Source organism: Mytilus galloprovincialis, chromosome 5 (genome assembly GCF_965363235.1).
Source record: "Mytilus galloprovincialis chromosome 5, xbMytGall1.hap1.1, whole genome shotgun sequence".
Lineage (NCBI taxonomy): Eukaryota > Metazoa > Mollusca > Bivalvia > Mytilida > Mytilidae > Mytilus > Mytilus galloprovincialis.
In genome coordinates this window covers 18,752,669-18,779,003 of record NC_134842.1, presented here as the reverse complement: position 1 = coordinate 18,779,003, position 26,335 = coordinate 18,752,669, and the positions used below count along the sequence as shown (strand labels likewise).

The following is a 26,335-nucleotide window of genomic DNA, read 5'->3' as shown; positions in this document are numbered from 1 at the left end:
TACTGTTTACATCAACTTTACAATGGTCCGTACAAAAAAACTGCACATTCTGTTCGCAAACTTATCTGGTAGATAGTTATATAATTGAAATCATATTATTAAAAAACAGATTTGACGGTCATAAATACAGGTTTGACCTTCTCAATTGTCAAATCGATAATAGTCGTCTTTGACGAGTAAAGTGGCATTACAAATCATATTTCAATAGAATAGCTCATGAATAACAAAACAAAACAAAATAAGGATCAGATTAAAAACGTTTTTTTTGACATTAGTTAATTTTCCATCCTGCAAAAGATGATATTGCATGCGATCTGCTATACACATTTCCTAGTGGAGTATATGAAGAGCCAATTCTAACAAAAATGACGTCAGATTTTTGTGCTTGGATAACTATAGTTAAAGAGCTGTATATAAAACCGGTGTCAAACCCAGCATCCACGAAAAATGTGCCTTCTATTCCTGAGTTTTTCATTATTTCATATGAAGCATACTGACCTCGTCCGTCCATGGCGATAGAACATGTAAACACATAGAGTCCATCTATTGGAACGGTAAATATTCCCGAAAACACGTTATATGCATCTTTGATGTTTGTTTTTATGACGTCAAAGATTAACGTGTGTAGTTTTCCTGGATGTTGAATATCTCCACTTAAGTATGCGTAAAATGCAACATGAGAATTTTGTGTATCCTGCCTGCGTACTAATGAAATGTTTTCTGAAAAAAAAAAGGTACATGTATACATAAGGGTATATATATTATGATTTTGTCCGCATGTGTTTAAATCGTTAAACTGAAATGTGTATTCATGTTAACATTTCATCTCGAAATTGTTTGGCTACTACTTAAGAGGTTGTTGGTAAATTTCAAAAGAATCATTCCACACCAAATCTTACGTGTATTGATCAGTATTATATAACAGTATGACTGCTCTTAGATGATTTTTTATATATCGTACTACTACTACTAAACATGTACACAAATTACAATTGGCTTGAAATAATAATATTTAGATATTTGAACTAAAAAGTGCAAGTAAATAAGAAAAACATTTTAATCAAAAGCGTTTAAATTTCTACTGGAATAATGTTTTCATTGTCACAAAACAAAACAAAAATTCATTAGTTAATGATGTCCTTTCATGCAAAATGTTATCATTTAAAGTGCATATTGAATTCAGGGTGAAAATATCACATTTATCATACTGGTACAAGGATTATTAGATAAACACTTCTAAAGAAAAACACTTTAAGGACGTCTAATTTTTAATGACTTTTACTTTCGTGACTACAATGTTGAAACGTTTCATTGAATGAAGTAGATATTCTTATCTAGTCGATTCCGCAGCTGCTGGATCTCTTGCTATCATCAGCTAAGTAGTCAGTATTGCGGTACTGATGTGATTGTTACAAGCTTTATAAAATTGTCCGTTTTTTATTAATCAATAATTAATGTTTTGGAGGTTAAAAGATTGTTTCAAGCACAAATTTTAGAAATACAAAGCAATACACTTAAACGTCATATCTTAAAAATGTCCAACTTTGTATGTATATAGAGGAGATTTGGCTCAAAGAAATAGGTCTCTTAATTAGATACTAAAGTATGTTAAAAAAACTCGTCAACTGTGAACAAAATGCCAAAATTGGTGAAGTCTTGGTTCTTTCAGGTTAGAGTAATTGTTTATAATTGTCATATATTCACAAATCTTGTCAAGGTCAATGATGCAGTCACAAATGAGAGCTCCCTTGATAAATCGAATTTCTGGTTCGTGTTATTTTAAATTTGGGTTATAAGTTCCGAATTTCATCATTTTGATGCGAAAGAGTGTTCTGTAGATCATATATTTGGTTGTTTTGCTTTAAAACGAGTTCTTCGAATTGGAGCATTCTAAAACTCAAATAATTCAAAGTTATTTAAAATTCATCTGTTAGTACAACGTTACAGAGCCAAAACAAAACAAAATATGCAAATTAAAACATAAGCTCTGCCCGATCAGTTGAAATAACATTGGTAATACCTTATCTGTAAAAGAGAGGTGTAAGTTTGACTTTAGCTTGTCACATGCATCATATGCATGCCAGATAATCAGTGCAATAGATAATTTCCAAATATTGTCGCCAGTGCATGTTCGAAACCTCAAACCAACTGAACGCGACATTCTGTATATTCGGGGTTACTCTTATCACTAGATATAAATAAGAACTGATCATCAGACAACTAGTAAACAAAATTGATAGACCTAAGAACGAAAACGTATCTTATCTAGTCAAATAATTGTCTATAGAAAGGCAGTATTAATCTATTGCTGTTCAATATTCATTATTCGATTTAACTGATAAAATCCGAGCCACAAACCAAAACTGAGAAAAACACATCAACCATAAGAGGAAAACAACAGAACAGCAGAACGAATAAACTGCAAAAAAAGAAGATGCCTATATACAAAGAAACGGACCATGTAAAAACCACTGCCATATTCCTGAGCAATTGCAGGACATTTTCAGAAAAAAATGTGGGTTGAAATTGGTTTTATAGCTCGGTAAACCTGACAGTCGTAAATGAAATACTTTAGATTGATCTTAGTTTCTGAATCCTCTCATTTTTATGATTTGTACTCAGGGTAGCATATTTCATTTACGTATACCAATATGTCGATTGCGTGTTGAGGTTTCCGATATATCACGTGACCCTAGAAAATTTAGAATTATACCAATAGGTAACATGATTATCTCTATACTAGATTAAATGTTGCGTTTATGGCAAAATCTCTTGTTCACATGCATGTTAAGTCAAATCTTTTTTTATATAAATCACAATTTAAATCAATTTTTTTCTATAGATATTTTTTATTTTTATCTATAGAATCAGCCAACCAGCAAAAGACGATCTTCCCCTATTTGTACTTATAATGCTTCCATATGGTGTATAGATTGAACTGGTTCGTACAAACACAACATCTCCTTGAACCAGGCCCGTAACTATTGTTACTGACGACGATCTCCATTCACTACTGTGCTCTGCGTCAACGTATAATGAACCTTGAACTACAGCATTCTTTACAACTTCGTACGATGCATATTCATGCGCCATTATGATACTAACTGCGAACGTATACAATCCGTCATGTGGTGCAGTAAACATTCCGGAAAAAGAATTATATCCATTTCCAATGTTGATATTTTTAACGTCAAATATAATAGTGTGATGCTTTCCAGGATTGATCTCGTTTTGACTTAGGTACGCATAAAATCCTATTGGTGAAGTAACAGCTACAGATAAAGGGAGGAATTCGCTTTCTTTGAACGTGAAACAATATCATTTTGAAGCAAACTAAAATACTTTTGTGATTATATCATATTTTATATTTGTTCACATTGTTTCTTAAAAAAAGTCTTGGTACATTGTGAATACTACGGCAATTATTTTGTATCAATGGTTGTGATTGGATGACAGTAAGCGTGTAATTATCTATCTGATTGTCTGTAACTAAGGAAGTCGACATTTTGAATTGCTGAATGTATTGACATGTATTTTTTTACAAAAATAAGCCAAAACAACTCACATGATGCACCTAAAAATCTTCTTTTTATCAAATTTTTTTAAATTTTGAAACAGCACAGAAGCCAGAAAACGTCCGGTGTTTATGTTTGGCGCCGGAAGCATACCTATGACGTCACCTAGTGTAAGGACCAAAGAAGATAACATCTTGTCGCGGAATTTTCTTCAATGAAGATTTTACACTGAAATAATGATTGAAATTTAATTATGAACTTATTTTGCATTAGAATAGAGAACACTGTATTGTATTTGAAGTTTTGCGGACGTCCATCGGTAGTTTTACTGTCGCAAATACCCGTTTACCTGTCTCCGCTACGCGTCGCCAGGTAAACTAAATTTGCGACAGTAAAACTACCGATAGACGTCCTTAAAGCTTCAAATGCAATACAGTTATCTTTTAAATGATAGTCTAACCAATAGGTAAGATATATCATGTGATCCTTTCTTGGAACGTTTTGTGGATTGTTGTATTTGAAACATTAAAACAAAGTAAAAACTTAGTGATGTGACAACTGCAGTTTGTTACTTTTTTTTTAAATTTGAAAGATCGTTTTATTTATTCATTTGCATTTTTATAAATAGATAGATGATACGTTGTCTACGATGTTGTTTTTGTATTTGTATCGACGAAATTGCTGATCCTTAATATTTCTAAATAATCAAAAGTTGAAAAAAAGTAGGCACCATCCCCTTCCAAAACACAAACACACAGTGTTTTTGATTTTAAATATTAGCTAGACAAACTAAGTATATAGACCTAATATCTCTAGATATAAGAAGCAATTATATATCATACCTTCAATATTTACATTTCGTCGCACTATACCCTGCATTCCATTAGATTTTCCATCTTCTTTTGTAGCTGAGTTAAACATTGTTTTATATTTTCCATTTTGTTTTCGTCTTATGATGTTTTTCAAGGATTTTAAAGTAAGTTCCACGGCTTCAACTTTTGGTCGGAGTCGGTTAACTTCCGTATTACAATTATGGATTTCCGCATTTTGAAGCATTACTTTTGCTTCTAGATACGATATCCTTTTTTCATGTTGGTTCATAATTTTTTCAAAATGTATAATTTTGTTTTTTAGAATTGACATTTCGGATGTATCTGCAACCGAAATGTCAAAGTACACTAAATTCATTGTGAACCACACAATTAAAACAAAGGACATGTTTAAAAACTGTCGATCGATTGGAAAATCTTTTCGACAAATCTAGATATAATATAAATAAACAAGGTATAGTTCAGGTCACACGTTATCTAGATTAAAGTGTGTGGACGTCTGCCGGAATAGGCATATGCTGTTGTACCTTTACAGACAGTTCGTGTCCTTTGTGCTGATCAATGACTTTGATAAGAAAACGTCAATTTTTATTGTACCTACAATTCCCTTTCAATGAGTCACGGAGCGCTAGAGGATTAAATATACAATGCATATAATTTACTACTATTGTTCGCTATAATTTTATAGCTCATGTGAACAGTAGCTGTAAGCTAGCAATTTTGAAGTTTTGAAATGGCAGCGCTTATTAATATCATACTGACTATGTCATATTGGAGTCCTTCAAATATCTGCCCCAAATGCCATGATTGGCCTTGAGCAATCATCAATGAGTTGAAAAAAAGTTTGTATTTATATCATACTAATTGTTATATCTGGGAGCCCTTCACATATATGTCACATAGACCATGATGGATATTTAGCAATCATCAATGAATGAATAAATCCGTCAATGCTTGAACTGATACATTTTTATTAATATTTATCTTATACTACACAAGTTATTCTAAGGAACAATGGTTTGCATCTTCGGGATTTGTCTTATGATGACAACTTATAGAAAAATAAAGAATATGGGGTATCCATTCATGACACAAAATCAGTTATGAAAAGCAAAAACCACTATGACAAAAAGCTAGGGAACAATGAGGCCTATAACACGGAGCAAGTTATTTGTTCAATTCATATATCTTGAGTAATGCCTTTCAAGTTTCTAATTCATGCTCCAGGTTGAAACAGTTGCATGTAATTCAACCGACAACATTTCGTCGCATGAATTCTATCATGACAAAATATTACCTCTCATGTAAACAGTGTGCACTTATGACTAGAGGCAATCGGTCAGAATAAACGGGTGGCACTGTACTTATTTTGCTTGGTTTGCAATGAACTAACACAGACGAACTACATATAAGACATATCAACTAATGTGAATATGATAATGAATCAGGTAAATTATTAATTGTTAAGTTTATCACTTTTATCATTATCTTCATATGATAGAAAAATGCGTGAATTATTTTATTGTCATCGTCGTCATGATTCAAATTTGTAATCATGCCATCCTTTCATTATTCTTTTTGAATACTAACCAATGGATTGAACACCTTGATTTTCTCCCAATTCGTATTATTGAGTATGATGTTGCATGACATATTTTTTTTTGTCGTGAAAAACAAAATGATATGAACTCATAATGTCACAAATCTGCCCAAAGATTTAAAATTCATATGTACATCTTCTTTGTGTTTGACTGGTTATTTAGAGGTGAGAGGTGATTTAAAAAAACTTAATTCAACCTCCCTGCATGTTTTGTAAATATCCATATGACTTTTCTTGGTACCATGTTTTTCTCCATACATTCTGTGAATCCTTTAACTGAATGAGATAACACAACGATGATGAGCGATATATCATTAACAAAGTCAAACCATCATTCTTCCCATTTATTTGAAAAACTCTGAACTGTTTTATTCTTGTTAATGTATTTTTAATAGAACTATTGAAATAACTTTCATGCCAATAAAAATGGAAATGAATTAAATCTAAACGAGATTGCAACAAAACGTCACTAAACAGAAAAACATCACTCGATAGACTATTTTGTATTAACAATATAAAGGTATTGGTTGTGATGCCATTTAAAGCTAGAAAAATCTTATGTCTTGTTGATCATTTAAGATCTCAAGATGACCAAGGAATAGTATAACATTGTTAAATATGCTGTCACTGATGAGTCTTATGTAGACGAAAGCCGCGACGTCTGGCGTATCAAATTGTAAGCCCGTTATCTTTGATTACTATTGAGGAATACACCACATACCCTTTTACTCATCATACACAATAATGGAATCTAAACGATGCAACTCTTTATCCAGTCAAGGTCACAATTAGCTGACTTTTCTTCGTGATACCGTGACTTTCCACCAACTCTTACTCCAAAATAGTACAAGTGAGCAAATGCTCTACAGATTCTCCTTGTAAGGAGTGTGCACCACATTTTTAAGGTTATTTCTACATAGACAGAAAAAATATTACAGTCATTTCTTATAATTTAATAGTAAATTCCATTTTAAACGGGAGTAAACCATTAAAAAACGTTGATGATGTCACGGTCACATGACACAATTTATCTATGAGCTGATAACTAACAAGAAGACGCGTTCAGCCAAAATTAAATGTTGTAGTTATATTTGTATTGGCTTATCACATTGTATGGAAAGTATAATAGATCAGGATCAAAGCTCCGTGTAGATGACCTTACTTAGACCTATAATGGTTTACTTTTAACAATTGTGACTTGGATGGAGAGGTGTCTCATTGGCACTCATACCACATCTTCCTATATCTAAGGAAGATATATTGACATTGTAACAGTAAGTTTAGTAAAACTTACCTTATTGTTTTCTTTTTTAAACATGATGAAGACAGAACACATACATACTTTTCATCGATTGAGGAATTAGTTAAGACTGTGCAAAGCAATTCAAATCCAGTTGAAAACTAGGAAAACAAACTCCACGCTCTTGGTAACGTTAATTTTTAATTGTTGAGGCATTGCATAAATAACGTCGTACATTTTCCATTTCGTGCAGATGCAATAATGTTTAAAGTATAAAGACATTGTGGTTTGTTAGTTTTATGCCATTGATTTTGTTTTAATTGTAACTTTTCTTTTCGAAACTTTTTATGCCAAGAATTGAATAGATTTGTTAATTTTAGCTAAATATATAATATTAAAAGGTAGCAATATTTCCGTTACTTCAGTCCTCGATATTAAATCAACAATTTCTATCGTTTTAATGTTTAAAGATTAGAAAAACACTATTTGAAAATGATTAATAACAACAAATAATTAAATAAAAGTATTATCAAAATAAAATAAACAGATGAAATTGAGGAAGCTTATTAAGGACATTCAAAAACACTATATGAAGATGAGATCATGAATACAATAAATTGTGCGACATCTTGTAATCATTAAAAAGAAAACGGTTCTCATTGGTTGCCTCATGGTATGGAAATTTTTTTTGTTTTAATGACCTGGACCTGTTAGATTATAATAAAACTCGGATTTTGTCATCGGTCAATATAATCTGAACAGGACCATATATAGCGTATTGCGTTCGTCAATTGCCATAGTTGATAAATACTATCTAAGAAAGGTTTATGATATAACACACGAGAAAATATACAAAAAAAGATAAATAACATATTTCCCATACTTGAACAACCATGTAGATCACAGCTTATTTAAAAGGATGATATAGCGAAACCCTCAAACGATTTTAAGAAAGCTAAAAGTTGTTATTACATTTTATGTTTGTATGCATAAAACAATTTGTAAATAAAACATCGACTTGATCTAACGAATGGTGATTCAGGTAAATAATTAAAATTACACAGTGATAACATATATCATGACGAGTTTCTATACTTACACAACCATATATATCACAGCTTACTGGATGATATAAAGCGAAACCTTTAAACGCTTTTTAGAAAGCTAAAACTTGTTCTTATAGTTTATGTTTGAATACATAACAGTTTTTAAAAAAATGCCGATGTCGATTCAAGTTATACTTACACAGTGGTAACATATATCATGACGATGACAAGCTGGTATGAATGTCTTTTTATATAAAAACTTCTTCAGTATTGGAACAATGCAACCATTGGCTAGTATGTCGTGTGATTGATAACAACGTTCGTCAACACCATAACATACTTCAATTACAAGTAGAATTGCAAATAATTGTTTCATTCTGCAATGGATTTTATTTTAAACTTTAAAATAAATAAAGAGAATACACAAACGATTAAAAGAAGACTGAGTTTGCTTTGCTATAGGATCTTCATTGTAATTGTTTGAATTCTGCCGGATCAAAGTCAATCCATCCTCTATTGCATTTTATTTCAACGTCCTTGATAAACAATGAAATTACGTATGAAAAAGGCCTTTTTATAGGTCAATGTCTAAACAAGATATTATAAAATTGTACATGATAAGCATTTCAACTAATAAATGTCGAAATTAATTTATTGTCTAATTGTAAAACTGACGTTACAAACGTATTCATTTGTTGTGGTTAGCATTAGTTGTGGTTAAAACATATTTTATAAATTAATAGTATTATACATCTTACATCAACCATAAATTGTCCGGGTAAGCAACTAAGGGGACTCTTGCATTATTGTAGTCTTATTTGTCCGGGAAAATGCAAATGAGAAAAAAGTACCATTATAAATAATTAACATATATTTATATAATTTAATTGCTTAATTGTTATTTACTTTTGCTATGGTTCATTCGTGTAATACTTTGTATTATTGATCTAAATATTCACATAAAAATGATAAATATTGTATGCACTTAAGGTACAACTAAATAAACCGTATACCACAAGAAGTGTAATGTAGGTAGAAAATTAGACTGACTATCTTAGGTGAAGTAATATATTCTGGAAGGGACCAGAATGATTTGTCCAACAAAAATCAAAAGAAATAAAGGCAACAGTAGTATACCGCTATTCAAATTCATAAATCGATAGAGAAAAAACAAATCCGGGTAACAAACTAAAACTGAGGGAAACGTAGAACCAACAAATAGCTGTTGCAAAGATAAAAACGAAAACATTGATGATCTGATTTCAAAGTGCCTTCCGTTTTATACATTTTATTCTAAACTAAAAATCTGTCGATTGAACATTGATAATTTTGGAGAGGCTCAGGTCTCTTTTATCTTTTAGCAAATTAAGTTACGCCAAGTAAGGAATATTTTGTTCATTGTAAATAATTCTTTTCTGTAATTTTTGTGAAGTATAGAAATGAGGAAATATGGAAGTATGATACTATTGCACAAAACAACTATCCACCAGAGTCCCTGTGAAGTGGAACTTAAGGGCAACATGCGACTTTTAAATTAAAGGTTTTCAATATATGAAGGCCTCGAGCATCACTAACATGACTAAAGAGACATTGATTGTCGAAATACGTTTCTGTTGCAGAATAGCCTTATTACATTAACAATAATAATATCCATACTGTAAACAAAACTTAAAAAGGCACCATCTATTTTGTTAGATATGATCGTAGGCATTTTATAGTTTGGGCGTTCTTAACGTTAAGTCTTGAGTTTGGTTGCTAACGGTGGTTGAGGTGATTGCTTGAAAACCATACGACATGGTTTTATTACACATTGCATATAAATATTATAATGGCATTTCGAACTTGTATTACCATATCAGATTAATAAAACAATAGAAGATTTAAGCTAAAAGCACACTAATGTGATACATTGATCTGTAAACAGTCAACAATGATATGAGGAAGGCAAATTTCTACGAGAATTTTATTGCAAGATTTGCTAACCAAGGATAAAAAGTGCCATCAAGAAGAGTGCAAGTCAAAAACGTAACCACATATTAAGTGTTATGTTAGCATGGCCAAAAGAATAAACAAAGATATTTCTGTTCACAATTTCTTTCCTGTACAATTCTGAAGCCTTTATTACATATTAACCAATAAGGACTTGCGATTTGTTTGAACTAATAATCACACATGCAAAGCAAAGTGAAAAAGGTGCAATTAGAATATATATTGGTTATTTCTTTCAAACTCCCCCATGATGATTAGCTCTTGTATATTTATCCTATAACATATTTCTTCTTCAACCCTAATTGAATAAAGTTGTATTTCTTGTATCATAAAACTTACCTAACTGTCATGTAACATATCCTAAAGATGTTAATCGTAAACAAGTTTTACTTGTGAATAGTTTATTTCTATACTATGTGCACAATGCGACATTTCTTTACAAAACGTTCATCGTAGTGGACTTTTAATCTCATCAGATGGATGTATTTTGTTTCCAATAAGCATACGGCAATTTGCTAATTATAGAAATGCGACATCGAACAACAAGTATAAAAAAGTCACTATGCTAATTCCTGCAAAAATGTCAACCTTGCTCTTTATTTATTCAATAGTGCTATTTTACATGTGTTGCATTTCTATAAATGTAAATGAATTATTACGAAAAATAAGCTTCTTACCGCAGCTAATTGACAAAACTAAATACGTATTTATTTTAGATGATTTGCCACTGCACATATTAACCTTTCACAAACATTTGATTTTTTTATACAACTGTTGCTATTAATCTATCAAGTATATTATTTTGTAACACAAGTGTCAGTGTTACTGGAATAAAATGTTATCGGGTTACTTAATAAGAAATAAAAAAAAAAAAAAAAAAAAAAAAAAAAAACAGAAGACCCCAAATGGACGTTAAAAAAACGGAAGTAGGGAAGTTGAAGAAAAAACAGTGTAATAATGGCAAAAAAGGACAACAACAATAGGACAGACAACAGTCAACAAAACGCTACTTTAAAAAAAAAACTTTGCATCACTAACCTTACTAACAGTGGAGTAGATGTTAGATGTCTCAAAACAAGCTTTGATTAACAGAATATTTAACAAGTTATATTGTGTTTTACCAGACAGAAACTGAATAAACCATCAAAGTGTTGTACTGATGTAACCCAATAACTTTACAATAAAATCACATTATTTTAGTATTGTCATCAATAAATTTCTATTTTCATTCCCTATCGGTCAGGCAGTTATCAGAGGTACAGACCTCCTGATAGTTTTGTGAACGAAACACAATAAAAATTGACTAAACAAGAATGTGTCCAAAGTACACGGATGCCCCACTCGCACTATCATTTTCCATGTTCAATGGACCGTGAAAATGGGTAAAAAATATAGATAGGCATTAAAATTAGAAAGATCATATCATAGGGAACATGTGAACTAAGTTTCAAGTTGATTGGACTTCAACTTCATCAAAAACTACCTTGACCAAAAAGTTTAACCTTAAACTCGCACTTTCATTTTCTATGTTCAGTGGACCGTGAAATTGGGGTCAAAAGTTTAATTTGTCTTTAAAATTAGAAAGATCATATGATAAGGAACATATGTACTAAGTTTCAAGTTGATTGGACTTCAGTTTCATCAAAAACTACCTTGACCAAAAACTTTAACCTGACGCGGGACAGACGGACGGACGGACGGACGAACAAACAGACGGACGGACGGACCAACGGACGCACAGACCAGAAAACATAATGCCCCTCTAGTATCGTAGGTGGGGCATAACAATCTCTTGAATATAAGACGTTTATTACCAAACAAGGTTGTAACCCATTTTCAGATTGTTGTCCTCTAGTACTCCTGCCTGGGGATGCTAATAAAAGTTTAACAGTTCAATCTGTGATTGTTATGGACAATATTTTCAATAAAATTTAATCAAATCATATTCAAGATCCCAAAGTATTTAAACCTACAAAAACTGACTATTTGTCTTTACATAAAGGACCATTATATCTCTGTTAGAGTAACAAAAAGACTTTTATTGTATATCTGAATTGAACTGTAAATGACCATTATACCACATCGTCTTTTTTTATATATCAATAGGGCTACGCAATTCAATGATGTCAACGTAGTCGTTTTCTACCTTCTACAATAAAGAGTTTGTATATTGTTTGATTACCACTGGATCTATCATTTATTAGCTACTAAATGAATCTGTTCTCTCCTGAAAAATGGTAATTATCTCACTGTAATACGCCTGGTTATGAATATCTTAGCTAAGCACGACAAATCGAAAACCCTTTCTCTTAATATACACTAACTAGGAAAAAACCATCCCGTATTTAATATGTTTTCTCTCTGAATATTCGAAAAAGTTCCATTTACACAACTATCAAGATGTTGGTGAAAGGTTTAGTCATAGATATTGACTGTTCTTAATTCTGAAAACATGTAAGCGAATCGTTTATCTTAGCCGTATTTGGTACACTGTTTTGAAATATTTGGTCCTCAATGCTCGTCAAACTATCAATACTTGTTTGGCCATTTTATTTTAATGATCTGAGCGTCGGCGATGAGTCTTATGTTGACTAAACACGCATCTGGCGTATCAAATTATACAGCTGGTACTGTTGATAACTATTTACATCTGTAAATGTGTAATTTGAGATGCTCCTGGTACAGCTGTAACCCATGAAAGCATCTAACAAGTTAAACATATTTTTGTAAAGTTCGATGGGTTAGAGATGACTCAAAACATTAAGTCGAAGATCAATCTAAATCGGCTTTTTATGCCACAATCAGCTAAAAGTATTGAAATATTAGATTTTGGTGATTTGTAACCAAATATATAGACAAAAATAGCACGAATAGTGCATTGACTTGACATATCAATGATATAAGGATGAGGCTTAGAAACGGGGAAATGCGAGATTTTTCACCGTTTCGGGCCGAATCCTTATATCGTTGGTATGTCAAGTCAATGCACTATTATGGTCTTTATACTGCAGTCTAAAAACATTTTCAATTTTAGTTATTGTGTTAATGATATTATTTGATTTAAATATTGGGAAACTTCCCCCTTTTATAAAAAGGCCTCATATCATGCAGGCGGAGAAATATACAAAACAATCAAATGTACTTCACCTGTTGAAACACGTAATCGATGTTCAACGAATTTGTTTGAGAATGAACTACAATATCAACAATAAGCATAAAACATAATGATTTATAGTTTGCAAACCAAAAATATTAGCAAGTGAAATATGTTTTTCTAAAAATTTCAAAAGAAATAAGTTTGAGTCGTTGCATACATTAGAAACAAGAACATGTTGAATACGTGTAGGTCGTATGAATAATTAAATTAATGTTTCGGCAATTTCTGTTTAAATATTCATGATGAAAAGTGTACGGTCAACGCATTTTGACTGCTCAAATAGAACGAGTGCAGTATAAAAAACAATAAGTAAATCATTGCTACAAATGAGAACCAGTTCTGCAGTCTTTTAGATATTATCTATGGTTATACCGAAACATAAATTGTTATTACTTTATTATTTCTTTATCAACTAGTAAGGGACTATTTTCAAAGATGAAAGACTTGAAATATCAAAACTCAAAACATTCGACTGTAAAAATGCCACTGTTTTCACTATAGATGTACTCATAACTTTAATAGAATAGAACAGCAAGAAAAACTAAATACATTGCCAAATCAATCTGATTAAAATACAGCTCCTGTGTCATCTGCCTAACCTTTCAGGGCACCTGCAACCCCCACATGTTTTGGTGGGGCTCATGTTGCTTAGTCTTTAGTTTTTTCTATGTTGTATCTTGTGAACTATTATTTGTCTGTTTGTCTTTTTATTTTTTAGACATGGCGTTGTAAGTTTATTCTTTATCTATGAGTTTGACTGTCCCTCTTGTATCTTTCGCCCATCTTTTTCAACGCCATTCCTTCAAAAAAAAGAAACACCTCGTTCCTCTTTCTGTGCTTGCAGTTATTACATAAGCCAATGAAATTATTGGAACGTTTTGAAAAACTGGATAACGACGACAAAACAAGATGAAACCAAAAGCGTAATGGAGCAATGTCGGATCTTTATAAGCAAAGTGTGACACAGGACATGTAGTTTCATTTGATCGTTGCGGAAATCTTCATAGGCATTCTCTTCTTCAGGAACATGAATATGGAAGTCTTTCAGTTTTTTAACCAAGGAAATGTTTTTATTTTACTTTGTTAATGTTATATGTGAGCTCGATAATGACAATTTTATAATACACGTCGCTCTATATTCGTTCGTTCGGCGTTCTTTTATAATCTATATCAAAATAATGATATAATTAGGGACTTTCCGAACTGATTTTCCTCTGAGTTCAGTGTTTTTGTGATTTTGCTTTTTAAAAGTATAATTGTCATAAGATGAGTATCCGCCATTTAAATATCGCTTTCCACTATATATAAATTATGTCCTTTCACTCAATATTTCAGAATGTGTGGACAGAATTGCATGTAAACTTAAAATAAAGAATTCCATATATACAGGTAAATCTGCCATCTTAACTAACATATGAAAATTGACAATGTCAGTTGATTGATAAACAATCTTCAAAACAGAAGAGATTTTTTCAGTTTCCCAGTTGTGAATTTTCCATGTCTTTGTAATCGTATATTTACAATTTTTGCTTTAGAGGGTAAATATCTCTCAGTTGATGGCACATTCAAGTGCTTACACTTTGACTTTGCCCGAGGGAGTTTAAACCTTAGTTTCTTTATAAATATACATGACACGTTAAGTTATACAATTTTAAATGTGATGTCCTCTTTACAAATATACCGAATTGCGAATTTGTGGTTTATTTCTTTTGCCTTTTCTGCTTGATACAACTTTGAAAAAGTGAAGATAGAAGGGCATTTATTCAAGTTTAAGTGCTAGGTCAATATATAAAGTCGGCTGTTGGCCAATTATGGAATAGCTAAGTTTCCGTTGATTGATGTTTTCTTTCATCATGATTTAATTGAGCTCGGCTTTTTATAAAATTTATGTGTTTGTACTAAAAAAATGAATACTCGCCGCTTTTTTATGCATGTCTTAAATGTAGAGGTAATAGTTTGCGGGTTGTCTCTTTTTCTTTACACAAGTGTTTATCAAAACTTGATGCCTAAGTTTAATCATCGATCGTTTCGGGTTAGTTCAAAAGATATGAGTATGTCTTAGATGACAAAGAGATGGACTTTTCTGAATACACATATATTTGTCTGCATACATTATGTTATTCCTCTGACTGAATGAGGTAATTCAAAGATGATAAGGGATATTCCCAAAGATCAGTAAAAACCTTAATCTTCCTGTTGCAGGTTAAACAAGTTTTATTCATGTTAGAAATATTGAAACCATGTCCATATGAATAAAAGTGGATATATAGGCCGTACGTTGACCTAATAATATCATTGTTTTGTTTCATAATTTGTGATTTAGAAGGAAAGTTGGCTCATTGGCACTTATACCACATATTCCTATATCCATATAGGGTAAAGGTCCGTGCCACCCTAAGCAAAGGTCACAAAACACCAAAAATCATGTTTATACATATAGTGTATTTTATGAGGCTATTTAAAACTAGAAAAAACTTATCTCTTCTGTGAGATGAATTTAAGATCTCAATATGACTAATGAATTGTATATTGATGTTAGGTTATTGTATTATTGACGTGTACACCACACACCCTTATATTTATGATACACATTATTATAATTTATAAATTTAAACGATGCAGCTCTTTATCCAGTCAAGGTCACAATCAGCCGACTTTTCTTCGTGATATCGTGACTTTCCACCAACTCTTACTCCAACATAGTACAAGTGAGCAAACGCTCTACAGATTCTCCTTGTAAGGAATTTCTTTGAACATATAGATAGCATATCACCACGGAAAAGCTGGTCACAATACCGTCTACTTTCACTGTACACGGTTGCCTGAAAACCAAAACACTATATAAGTAAAAAAAGTCAGAAAAAAATCGCAGAAACTATTTTTCAAATTCAAATCATACAACACATGATATAGATATCAATGACAAGTAACAGATATTAAAATTTGTTATTTTTTTTTCTTCAATTGTAGTTATATCTGTATCATATTGTTTGGAAAGTATAGCAGATCAAGATCATTGTTCGGTGTTGAAGGTCGTACGTTGACCTATTATGGTTTACTTTCACAAATTGTGACTTGAATGGAGATCAGCGAATTGTCTCATTGGCACTCATACCAAGTCTTTTTATATGTAATGAAGATATATTGACATTGTAACAGTAAAACTTACCTAATGTTTTGCTTCTTTTGTTAAACATGAAGACAGAAAAAATACATACGTTTTAATCCATTGAAGAATAATTAAGTTTAGACTGCACAACGAATTATACCATTGTTTTTGTTTTAATTGCTGAGCAACTTTTGGAGAAAAAAAATTGCATGCCAAGAAAGAAATAGATTTGATTAATTTAGCTGGAAATACGTTACTAAAAGTTACCAACATTTTCGTTAATTCAGTAAAAGATATTAAATTAACAATTTATATCGTTTAAATGTTTAATGATTAGAAAAAAAGATATTTTAAAAAGGTAAATAACAAATGCAACAAATATTTAGATAAAAAATTTATCAAAAAATAAACAGATGAAATTAAGGAAGCTTATTAAGGACCCCCAAAACACTATATGAATACGACATCATGAAAAAAATAAATTGAGCGACATCTTGAAATCTTTACTTAATAAATATTGGTTCACATTAGTTGCCTGATGGTGAGGAAACAATTCCTTTTGCTTTAATGGAACCTTTAGATTATATTGAAGTTTGGATTTCGTACTCGGTCAATATAATCTGAACAGGTCCACATATAACGTAATGACCTTGACAATTTCATCAGAAAATATACAAGAAAGATAAATAGCATTAGTACCATACTTACGCAACCATGTAGATCACAGCTTGCTTAAAAGAATGATATAGCGAAACCCTCAAACACTTTTTAGAAAGCTAAAACTTGTTATTATATTTTATGTTTGATAAAGCAATTCGTAAAATATTATCGACTTGATCAAACGAATGGTGAATCATGTAAATCGTTAAAATTACACAGTAGTAACATATATCATGACGAGTTTCTATACTTACACAACCATATAGATCACAGCTTACTAAAATGAATCATATAGTGAAACCCTCAAACACGTTTTAGAAAGCTAAAACTTGTTATTATATTTTATGTTTGAATGCATAACAGTTCGTAAAAAAAATTGCAGATATCGATTCAAGTATAAAATAGTTATACTTACACAGTGGTAACATATATCATGACGATGACAAGCTGGCATGAATGTCTTTTTATATAAAAACTTCTTCAGTATTGGAACACTGCAACCATTGGCTAGTATGTCGTGTGAATGATAACAACGTTCGTCAACACCAGAACATACTTCAATTACAAGTAGAATTGCAAATAATTGTTTCATTCTGCAATGGATTTTATTTTAAACTTTTAAAATAAATAAAGAGAATACACAAACGATTAAAAGAAGAGAGAGTTTGCTTTGCTATATGATCTTCATTGTAATTGTTTGAATTCTGTCGGATCAAAGTCAATCCATCCTCTATTGCATTTTATTTCAACGTCCTTGATAAACAATGAAATTACGTATGAAAAAGGCCTTTTTATAGGTCAATGTCTAAACAAGATATTATAAAATTGTACATGATAAGCATTTCAACTAATAAATGTCGAAATTTATTTATTGTCTAATTGTATAAATAACGTTACAAACGTATTCATTTGTTGTGGTTAGCATTAGTTGTGGTTAAAACATATTTAATAAATTAATAGTATTATACATCTTACATCAACCATAAATTGTCCGGGTAAGCAACTAAGGCGACTCTCGCATTATTGTAGTCTCATTTGTCCGGGAAAATGCAAATGAGAAAAAAGTACCATTATAGATAATTAACATATATTTATATAATTTAATTGCTTAATTGTTATTTACTTTTGCTATGGTTCATTCGTGTAATACTTTGTATTATTGATCTAAATATTCCCATAACAATGATAAATATTGTATACACTTAAGGTACAACTAAATAAACCGTATACCACAAGAAGTGTAATGTAGGTGGAAAATTAGACTGATTATCTCAGGTGAAGTAATATATTCTGGAAGGGACCAGAATGATTTTTCCAACAAAAATCAAAAGAAATAAAGGCAACAGTAGTATAGCGCTGTTCAAAATTCATAAATCGATAGAGAAAAAACTAATCCGGGTAACAAACTAAAACTGAGGGAAACGTAGAACCAACAAATAGCTGTTGAAAAGATAAAAACGACAACATTGAAGATCTGATTTCAAAGTGCCTTCCGTTTTAAACATTCTATTCCGAATTAAAAATCCGTCGATTGAACATTGATTATTTTGGAGAGGTCTCTTTTATCTTATTTATTTTCATAAATTAAGTTACGCCAAGTAAGGAATTTTGTTCATTGTAAATAATTCTTTTCTGTAATTTTTGTGAAGTAAAGAAATGAGGAAATATGGTAGTATGATACTATTGCACGATACAACTATCCACCAGAGTCCCTGTGAAGTGGAAATAAGCAACTTAAGGGCAACATGCGACTTTTGAAACAAGGGTTTTCAATATATGAAGGCCTAGGGCATCACTAAAGAGACATGTTCACAATTTCTTTCTTGTACAATTCTGAAGCCTTAATTACATATTAACCAATAAGGACTTGTGATTTGTTTGTGCTTATAAACACATATGCAAACCAAAGTGAAAAAGATGCAATTATAATATATATTGGTTACTTCTTTTAACCCCCCCCCCCCCCCCTATGATGATTAGGTCTTGTATATGTTATATTTATCATATAACATATGTCGTCTTCAACTCTAATTGAATAACGTTGTATTTCTTGTATCATAAAACTTACCTAGCTGTCATGTAACATATCCTAAAGATGTTAATCGTGAACAAGTTTTACTTGTGAATAGTTTATTTCTATACTATGTGAACAATGCGACATTTCTTTACAAAACGTTCTTCGTAGTGGACTTGAAATCTCATCAGATGGATATATTTTGTTTCTAATAAACATACGGCATTTTGCTAATTATAGAAATGCCAAATCGAACAACAAGTGTGCTAATTCCTGTAAAAATGTCAACCTTGCTCTTTAATTGATATTAAATAGTGCTATTATACATCTGTTGCATTTCAATAAATGTAAATGAATTATTACGAACAATAAGCTTCTTACCGCAGCTAATTGACAAAACTAAATACGTATTTATTTTAGATGATTTGCCACTGCACATATTAACCTTTCACAAATATTTGATTTTATTTATCCAACTGTTGATATTAATGTATCAAATATATTATTTTGTAACACAAGTGTCAGTGTTACCGGAACAAAATGTTATTGGATCACTTAATAAGAAATAAAAAAAACAGAAGACCCCAAATGGACGTTAAAAAAACGGAAGCAGGGAAGTTGAAGAAAAAACAATGTAATAATGGCATAAAGGACAACAACAATAAGACAGAAAACAGTCAACAAAACGCTACTTTAAAAAACAACTTTGCATCACTAACCCTACCAAACAGTGGAGTAGATGTGAGATGCCTCAAAACAAGCTTTGATTAACAGAATATATAACAAGTTATATTGTTTTTTACCAGACAGAAACTGAATAAACCATCAAAGTGTTGTACTGAGGTAGTCCAATAACTTTACAATAAAATGATATTATTTTAGTATTGTCATCAATAAATTTCTATTTTCATTCCCTATCAGTCAGGCCGTTATCAGAGGTACAGACCTCCTGATAGTTTTGTGAACGAAACACAATAAAAATTGACTAAACAAGAATGTGTCCAAAGTACACGGATGCCCCACTCGCACTATCATTTTCCATGTTCAATGGACCGTGAAAATGGGTAAAAAATATAGAGAGGCATTAAAATTAGAAAGATCATATCATAGGGAACATCTGTACTAAGTTTCAAGTTGATTGGACTTCAACTTCATCAAAAACTACCTTGACCAAAAAGTTTAACCTGAAACTCGTACTTTCTTTTTTCTATGTTCAGTGGACCGTGAAATTGGGGTCAAAAGTTTAATTTGTCTTTAAAATTAGAAAGATCATATCATAAGGAACATATGTACTAAGTTTCAAGTTGATTGGACTTCAGTTTTATCAAAAACTACCTTGACCAAAAACTTTAACCTGACGCGGGACAGACGGACGGACGGACGAACGGACGCACAGACCAGAAAACATAATGCCCCTCTACTATCGTAGGTGGGGCATAACAATCTCTTGAATATAAGACGTTTTCTACCAAACAAGGTTGTAACCCATTTTAAGATTGTTGTCCTCTAGTACTTCTGCCTGGGGATGCTAATAAAAGTTTAACAGTTCAATCTGTGAATGTTATGGACAATATTTTCAATAAAATTTAATCAAATTATATTCAAGATCCCAAAGTATTTAAACCTACAAAAACTGACTATTTGTCTTTACATAAAGGACCATTACATCTCTGTTAGAGTAACAAAAAGACTTTTATATGCCACTGCTGGTGGACGTTTCGTCCCCGAGGGTATCACCAGCCCAGTAGTCAGCACTTCGGTGTTGACATGAATATCAATAATGTGATCATTTTTATAAATTTCCTGATACAAAACTTTGAATTTTTCGAAAAACTAAGGATTTTCTTGTCCCAGGAATATATTACCTTAGCCGTATTTGGCACACCTTTTTGGAATTTTGGATCCTATATGCTCTTCAACTTTGTATTGTTTGGCTTTATAACTATTTTGATATGAGCGTCACTGATGAGTCTTATGTAGACGAAACGCGCGTCTGGCGTACTAAATTATAATCCTGGTACTTTTGATAACTATTTACACCACTGGGTCGATGCCACTGCTGGTGGACGTTTCGTCCCCGAGGGTATCACCAGCCCAGTAGTCAGCACTTCGGTGTTGACATGAATATCAATAATGTGATCATTTTTATAAATTTCCTGATACAAAACTTTGAATTTTTCGAAAAACTAAGGATTTCTTGTCCCAGGAATAGATTACCTTAGCCGTATTTTGGCACAACTTTTTGAAATTTTGGATCCTCTATGCTCTTCAACTTTGTATTGTTTGGCTTTATAACTATTTTGATATGAGCGTCACTGATGAGTCTTATGTAGACGAAACGCGCGTCTGGCGTACTAAATTATAATCCTGGTACTTTTGATAACTAATTATTGTATATCTGAATTGAACTGAAAATGACCATTATACCACATCGTCTTTTTTATATATCAATAGGGGTACGCAATCCAATGATGTCAACGTAGTCGTTTTCTACCTTCTACAATAAAGAGTTTGTACATTGTTTGATTACCACTGGATCTATCATTTATTAGCTACTAAATGAATCTGTTCTCTCCTGAAAAATGGTAAGTATCTCACTGTAATACGCCTGGTTATGAATATCTTAGCTAAGCACGACAAATCGAAAACCCTTTCTCTTAATATACACTAACTAGGAAAAAACCATCCCGTATTAAATATTTTTTCTCTCTGAATATTCTAAAAAGTTCCATCTACACAACTATCAAGATGTTGGTGAAAGGTTTAGTCATAGATATTGACTGTTCATAATTCTGAAAACATGTAAGCGAATCGTTTATCTTAGCTAGATTTGGTACAATGTTTTGAAATTTTTGGTCCTCAATGCTCGTCAAACTATCAATACTTGTTTGGCCATTTTACTTTAATGATCTGAGCGTCAGTGACGAGTCTAATGTTGACAAAACACGCATCTGGCGTATCAAATTATACAACTGGTACCGTTGATAACTATTTACATCTGTAAATGTGTAATTTTATATGCTCCTGGTACAGCTGTAACCCATGAAAGCATCTAACACGTTAAACATTTTTTTGGAAAGTTCGATGGGTTAGAGATGACTCAAAACATTAAGTCGAAGATCAATCTAAATCGGCTTTTTATGCCACAATCAGCTAAAAGTATTGAAATATTAGATTTTGGTGATTTGTAACCAAATATATAGACAAAAATAGCATGAATAGTGCATTGACTTGACATATCAATGATATAAGGATGAGGCTTAGAAAGGGGGAAATGCGAGATTCTTCACCGTTTCGGGCCGAATCCTTATATCGTTGGTATGTCAAGTCAATGCACTATTATGGTCTTTATACTGCAATCTAAAAAAAACATTTTCAATTGTTGTTTATTGTGTTAATGATTGTATTTGATTTAAATATTAGGAAACTTCCCCCTTTTATAAAAAGGCCTCATATCATGCAGGCGGAGAAATATACAAAACAATCAAAAGTACTTTACCTGTTGAAAAACGTAATCGATGGTCAACGAATTTGTTTGAGAGTGAACTAAAATATCAATAATAAGCATCAAACATAATGATTTATAGTTTGCAAACCAAATATATTAACAAGTGAAATATGTTTTTCTAAAAATTTCAAAAGAAAAAAGTTTGAGTCGTTGCATACATTGGAAACAAGAACAGGTTGAATAGGTCGTATGAATAATTAAATTAATATTTCGGCAATTTCTATTTAAATATTCATGATGAAAAGTGATATCATGTCAGTGACTGTATATGACATAGAAATATACGGTCAACGCATTTTGACTGCTCAAATTAGAAATTTTTAATTGATGTTTATATTAATGTTTCATGTTCTGTCCGACTCGGCTTCTGTTAAAATCATTATTTATTTAGGTGGACGATACACATTTTATTACTAGATTTATGATGTCTATGGTAGAGACGGCAATATTTTCTTAACCGTCTCATGACTTGGTGCACGTGTTAATTTTTCAATCTTTGTCAGGTTTTTTCAGTCAGTTGCATTGATAAGTTAGTAGCAGTATAGAAGTGCAAAATTCAAATCAATATTATTTGGTTATTTCACAACTTTTCACAACTTCCTTAAAATGCCGCCAGTTCGTAAAAAAGCGTGTTTCCAGTAAGAAAAGTAAGAAAAGGGACACACCAGTTGTACAGAATTCCAATACAGAATTAACATTTGACGAAGTTAAAGAAAAACTAAGGAAGCAAGGCATCAGGGCTCAATCAACTTTCACAAAAGAACAGTTATTGGAACTATTAAATGAGAATTCAGGACAGGATAATACAGTTATGCCCGAAATTCCAGTATTAACTCAACTTACCACCAGTTTAAACAACATGGAGCAAACTGTTCAAAATCAATGAACTTTACTCCAGTCGCTTTTAGTTCTAGAATCAAATATCATTAGTCAACCTGCAGTTGTTAGTGATATAAATAATGGAGTACATCATGATACAGGATCTTATCACACTACCAAGGTTTCCTCAGGCATGTTTCCGCATGTTCAAGCAGTGGCGCCGAACGTTCGGAAGCAGATTTTAGAAGGCAAGTACATTAATCTGGCTACCCTTCTTAACAATCAAGAAAACGTTCAAGATTACAAAACCGTTGATGAATCTGACGGGTCCGTTCTGTTAATCAAACATCGCGATCCCCGCCTTCAAAGAAACTTGTCTATACAAGAATTTCTAGAAGCTTTTAATATTTACAAAAATATTATCTGTGAAAAGCAAGACCGACGAATCGAATTCGATATGTATATTCAAGATGTCATTGATATCTCTGCAAGATATAAAGGTTCCGTTTTCTACGAGTATCACAAGGCTTTGGCAAATAAGGTAGCTGCTATCAAACTGATCCACGGTAAAGTTGTAGATTGGTCCATCAGAGACGAACAACTCATCCATCACAAGTGGACAAATAATTAAGGAATGTGAAACATGCGGTAGTCTTGGGCATCTCACAGCTGTTTGTCAAACATTACCAAGCTTTGGTCAATCGAATCATCGATCCAAACCAATTTATATCAAACTCATGTTCAAAAATCACAAGTTGGGAGTAACGATCGTGTTGATTCCAATACAGATATACGAGGACGCCCTGTTTTTTTCTTTCGTGGTCGGGAAGTGTGTAACAATATCTTATCAGGAAAATGTTTCAAGGGGACAAAATGTTCATTCGCCCATGTCAATACTAGATCATCTACTGGTGCTACTACGAACAGTAGGCCGTCAGGAGAACAAGCGCAGGCAAAAAATTGACTAGTGTCTACGCCTATTGATATTGATCAACTTGAATTTGTACTTGCACATTATCCAGATAAAAATTTTGTTTTTATTTAATTAATGGACTTCGATACGGTTTTGACACAAGCATAAACGTACTACCAAGTAAATCTTTGGAATGTAAGAATTTATTGTCTACCAAGAAATTTCCCGATGATGTTACGAAAATTGGTAGATGACGAACTTTGTAAAGGATACCTTATTTGACCATTTACAAAACCTCCGTTTGATACTTATAGAATTAGTCCGATAGGTATTGTTGAAGGAAAATATTCAAAAAAGAAACGATTAATTCTAGTCCTTTCGGCTCCTCACAACAATGATGAGCATCACAGCATCAATGATTTGATAAATAAGGAAGACTATTCATTAACCTATGTAAGAACTGACGACGCTAAACAAATAATTAAGTCATCAGGAATTAAAAGTCAATTATGTAAGTGTGACGTAACCGATGCATTCAAATTTATACCTGTACATAATTCTTTATGGCGATTTTATGGATTAAAATGGAATGACATGTACTATTTCTATACTCGTTTAGCATTTGGTTGCCGTTCAAGTCCCAAGATATTCGATACATTATCAGTGGCAATATGTTGGATCTTACAAAATAATTACGGTTTGCGGCACGTGTTACATTTGTTAGACGATTTTCTCCTGATTAACAATCCTTACGTAGATGCTACAAGGAATATGAACACAATGTTATATGTATTCAATAGTTTAAAGATTCCTCTCAGCGCTCATAAAACAGTTGGTCCATCTACTTCATTAGAATATCTCGGCATAATTCTCGATTCAATGCATATGATTGCTAAATTACCTGATGAGAAGCTTGTTCGAATTAAGGATATTTTATACAGCTATCTTAATAGACGTTCATGTACTAAGCGTGAAATGTTAAGTTTAATGGGTCATCTCAATTATGCATGAAAAGTAATTATACCAGGAAGATCGTTTGTGTTGTATTTATTGACATTAGCACACTCCGTTAGAGAACTTTATCATCACGTTACAATTACAAAGGGATGTAGAGATGACATGGCAATGTGGTTTAAATTCCTAAGTCAGTGGAATGGTATATCATTTTCTCAGCGATAACGTTATTAATGCGTCCGATTTTCATTTATTTACGGATGCTTCATCAACAATCGGATACGGAGGTTATTGCTTACTTAGAATTGTATCCGATTGTTATATCTGCTATTTTATGGGGGCATGAATGGTCTACTAAACGCATTCTTTTTCATTGTGATAATATGTCTAGTGTGTACATTATTAATAAGGGTCGTTCAAAGTGTAACGTAATTATGAATCTTGTTCGCCGTTTAACTTAGTGTGCGGCTAAATTTAATTTTGTTGTACATGCTGTACATGTACCAGGGAATGAAATTAACATAGCAGATGCTCTTTCTCGTTACCAGATGAAGCGGTTTTGACAATTGGCTCCAGACGCTTCGCCAAATGCATGCACCTGCCCTCCTCATTCCGAAATTCTGTGGAGTTAGATCAAGCAGTCGACAGCTTATGGAATAAAAGTATCAATGTGAATACCCGCAATGTTTATTCAACAGGATAAAAATGTTTTATTCCATTTTGTGGCAATCATATCACTGGATTCAACTCAAGGAGTTTCAATATGTCTAAAGTTTCGGAAGATTTATTGATCTATTTCGTGGCCCATTGCCAATCAGTGTTAAAACTGAAATATTCAACAATCAAATTATATCTCGCTGGAGTTAATTTTGGTAATGTGAATCCACTTTGTGATAAATTTGGTCATACATACCAACGCTTGCAAAATGTGTTAAATGGAGTTAAAAAATCCGAGAGTAAGCCATTATGACAAAAGTTACC

At 32.1% G+C, this 26,335-nt stretch overlaps 1 long non-coding RNA gene across 1 annotated transcript; it reads right to left on the bottom strand.

The window, feature by feature from the left end:
* Nucleotides 1-245: 245 nt before the first annotated feature.
* Nucleotides 246-4,747, bottom strand: LOC143074371 (uncharacterized). Its single transcript, XR_012977820.1, has 2 exons — nucleotides 4,358-4,747; nucleotides 246-720 (listed from the first exon to the last, which is right to left on the bottom strand). It is a non-coding gene; the product is annotated as an uncharacterized LOC143074371 (long non-coding RNA).
* Between the last annotated feature and the right edge of the window lie 21,588 nt (nucleotides 4,748-26,335).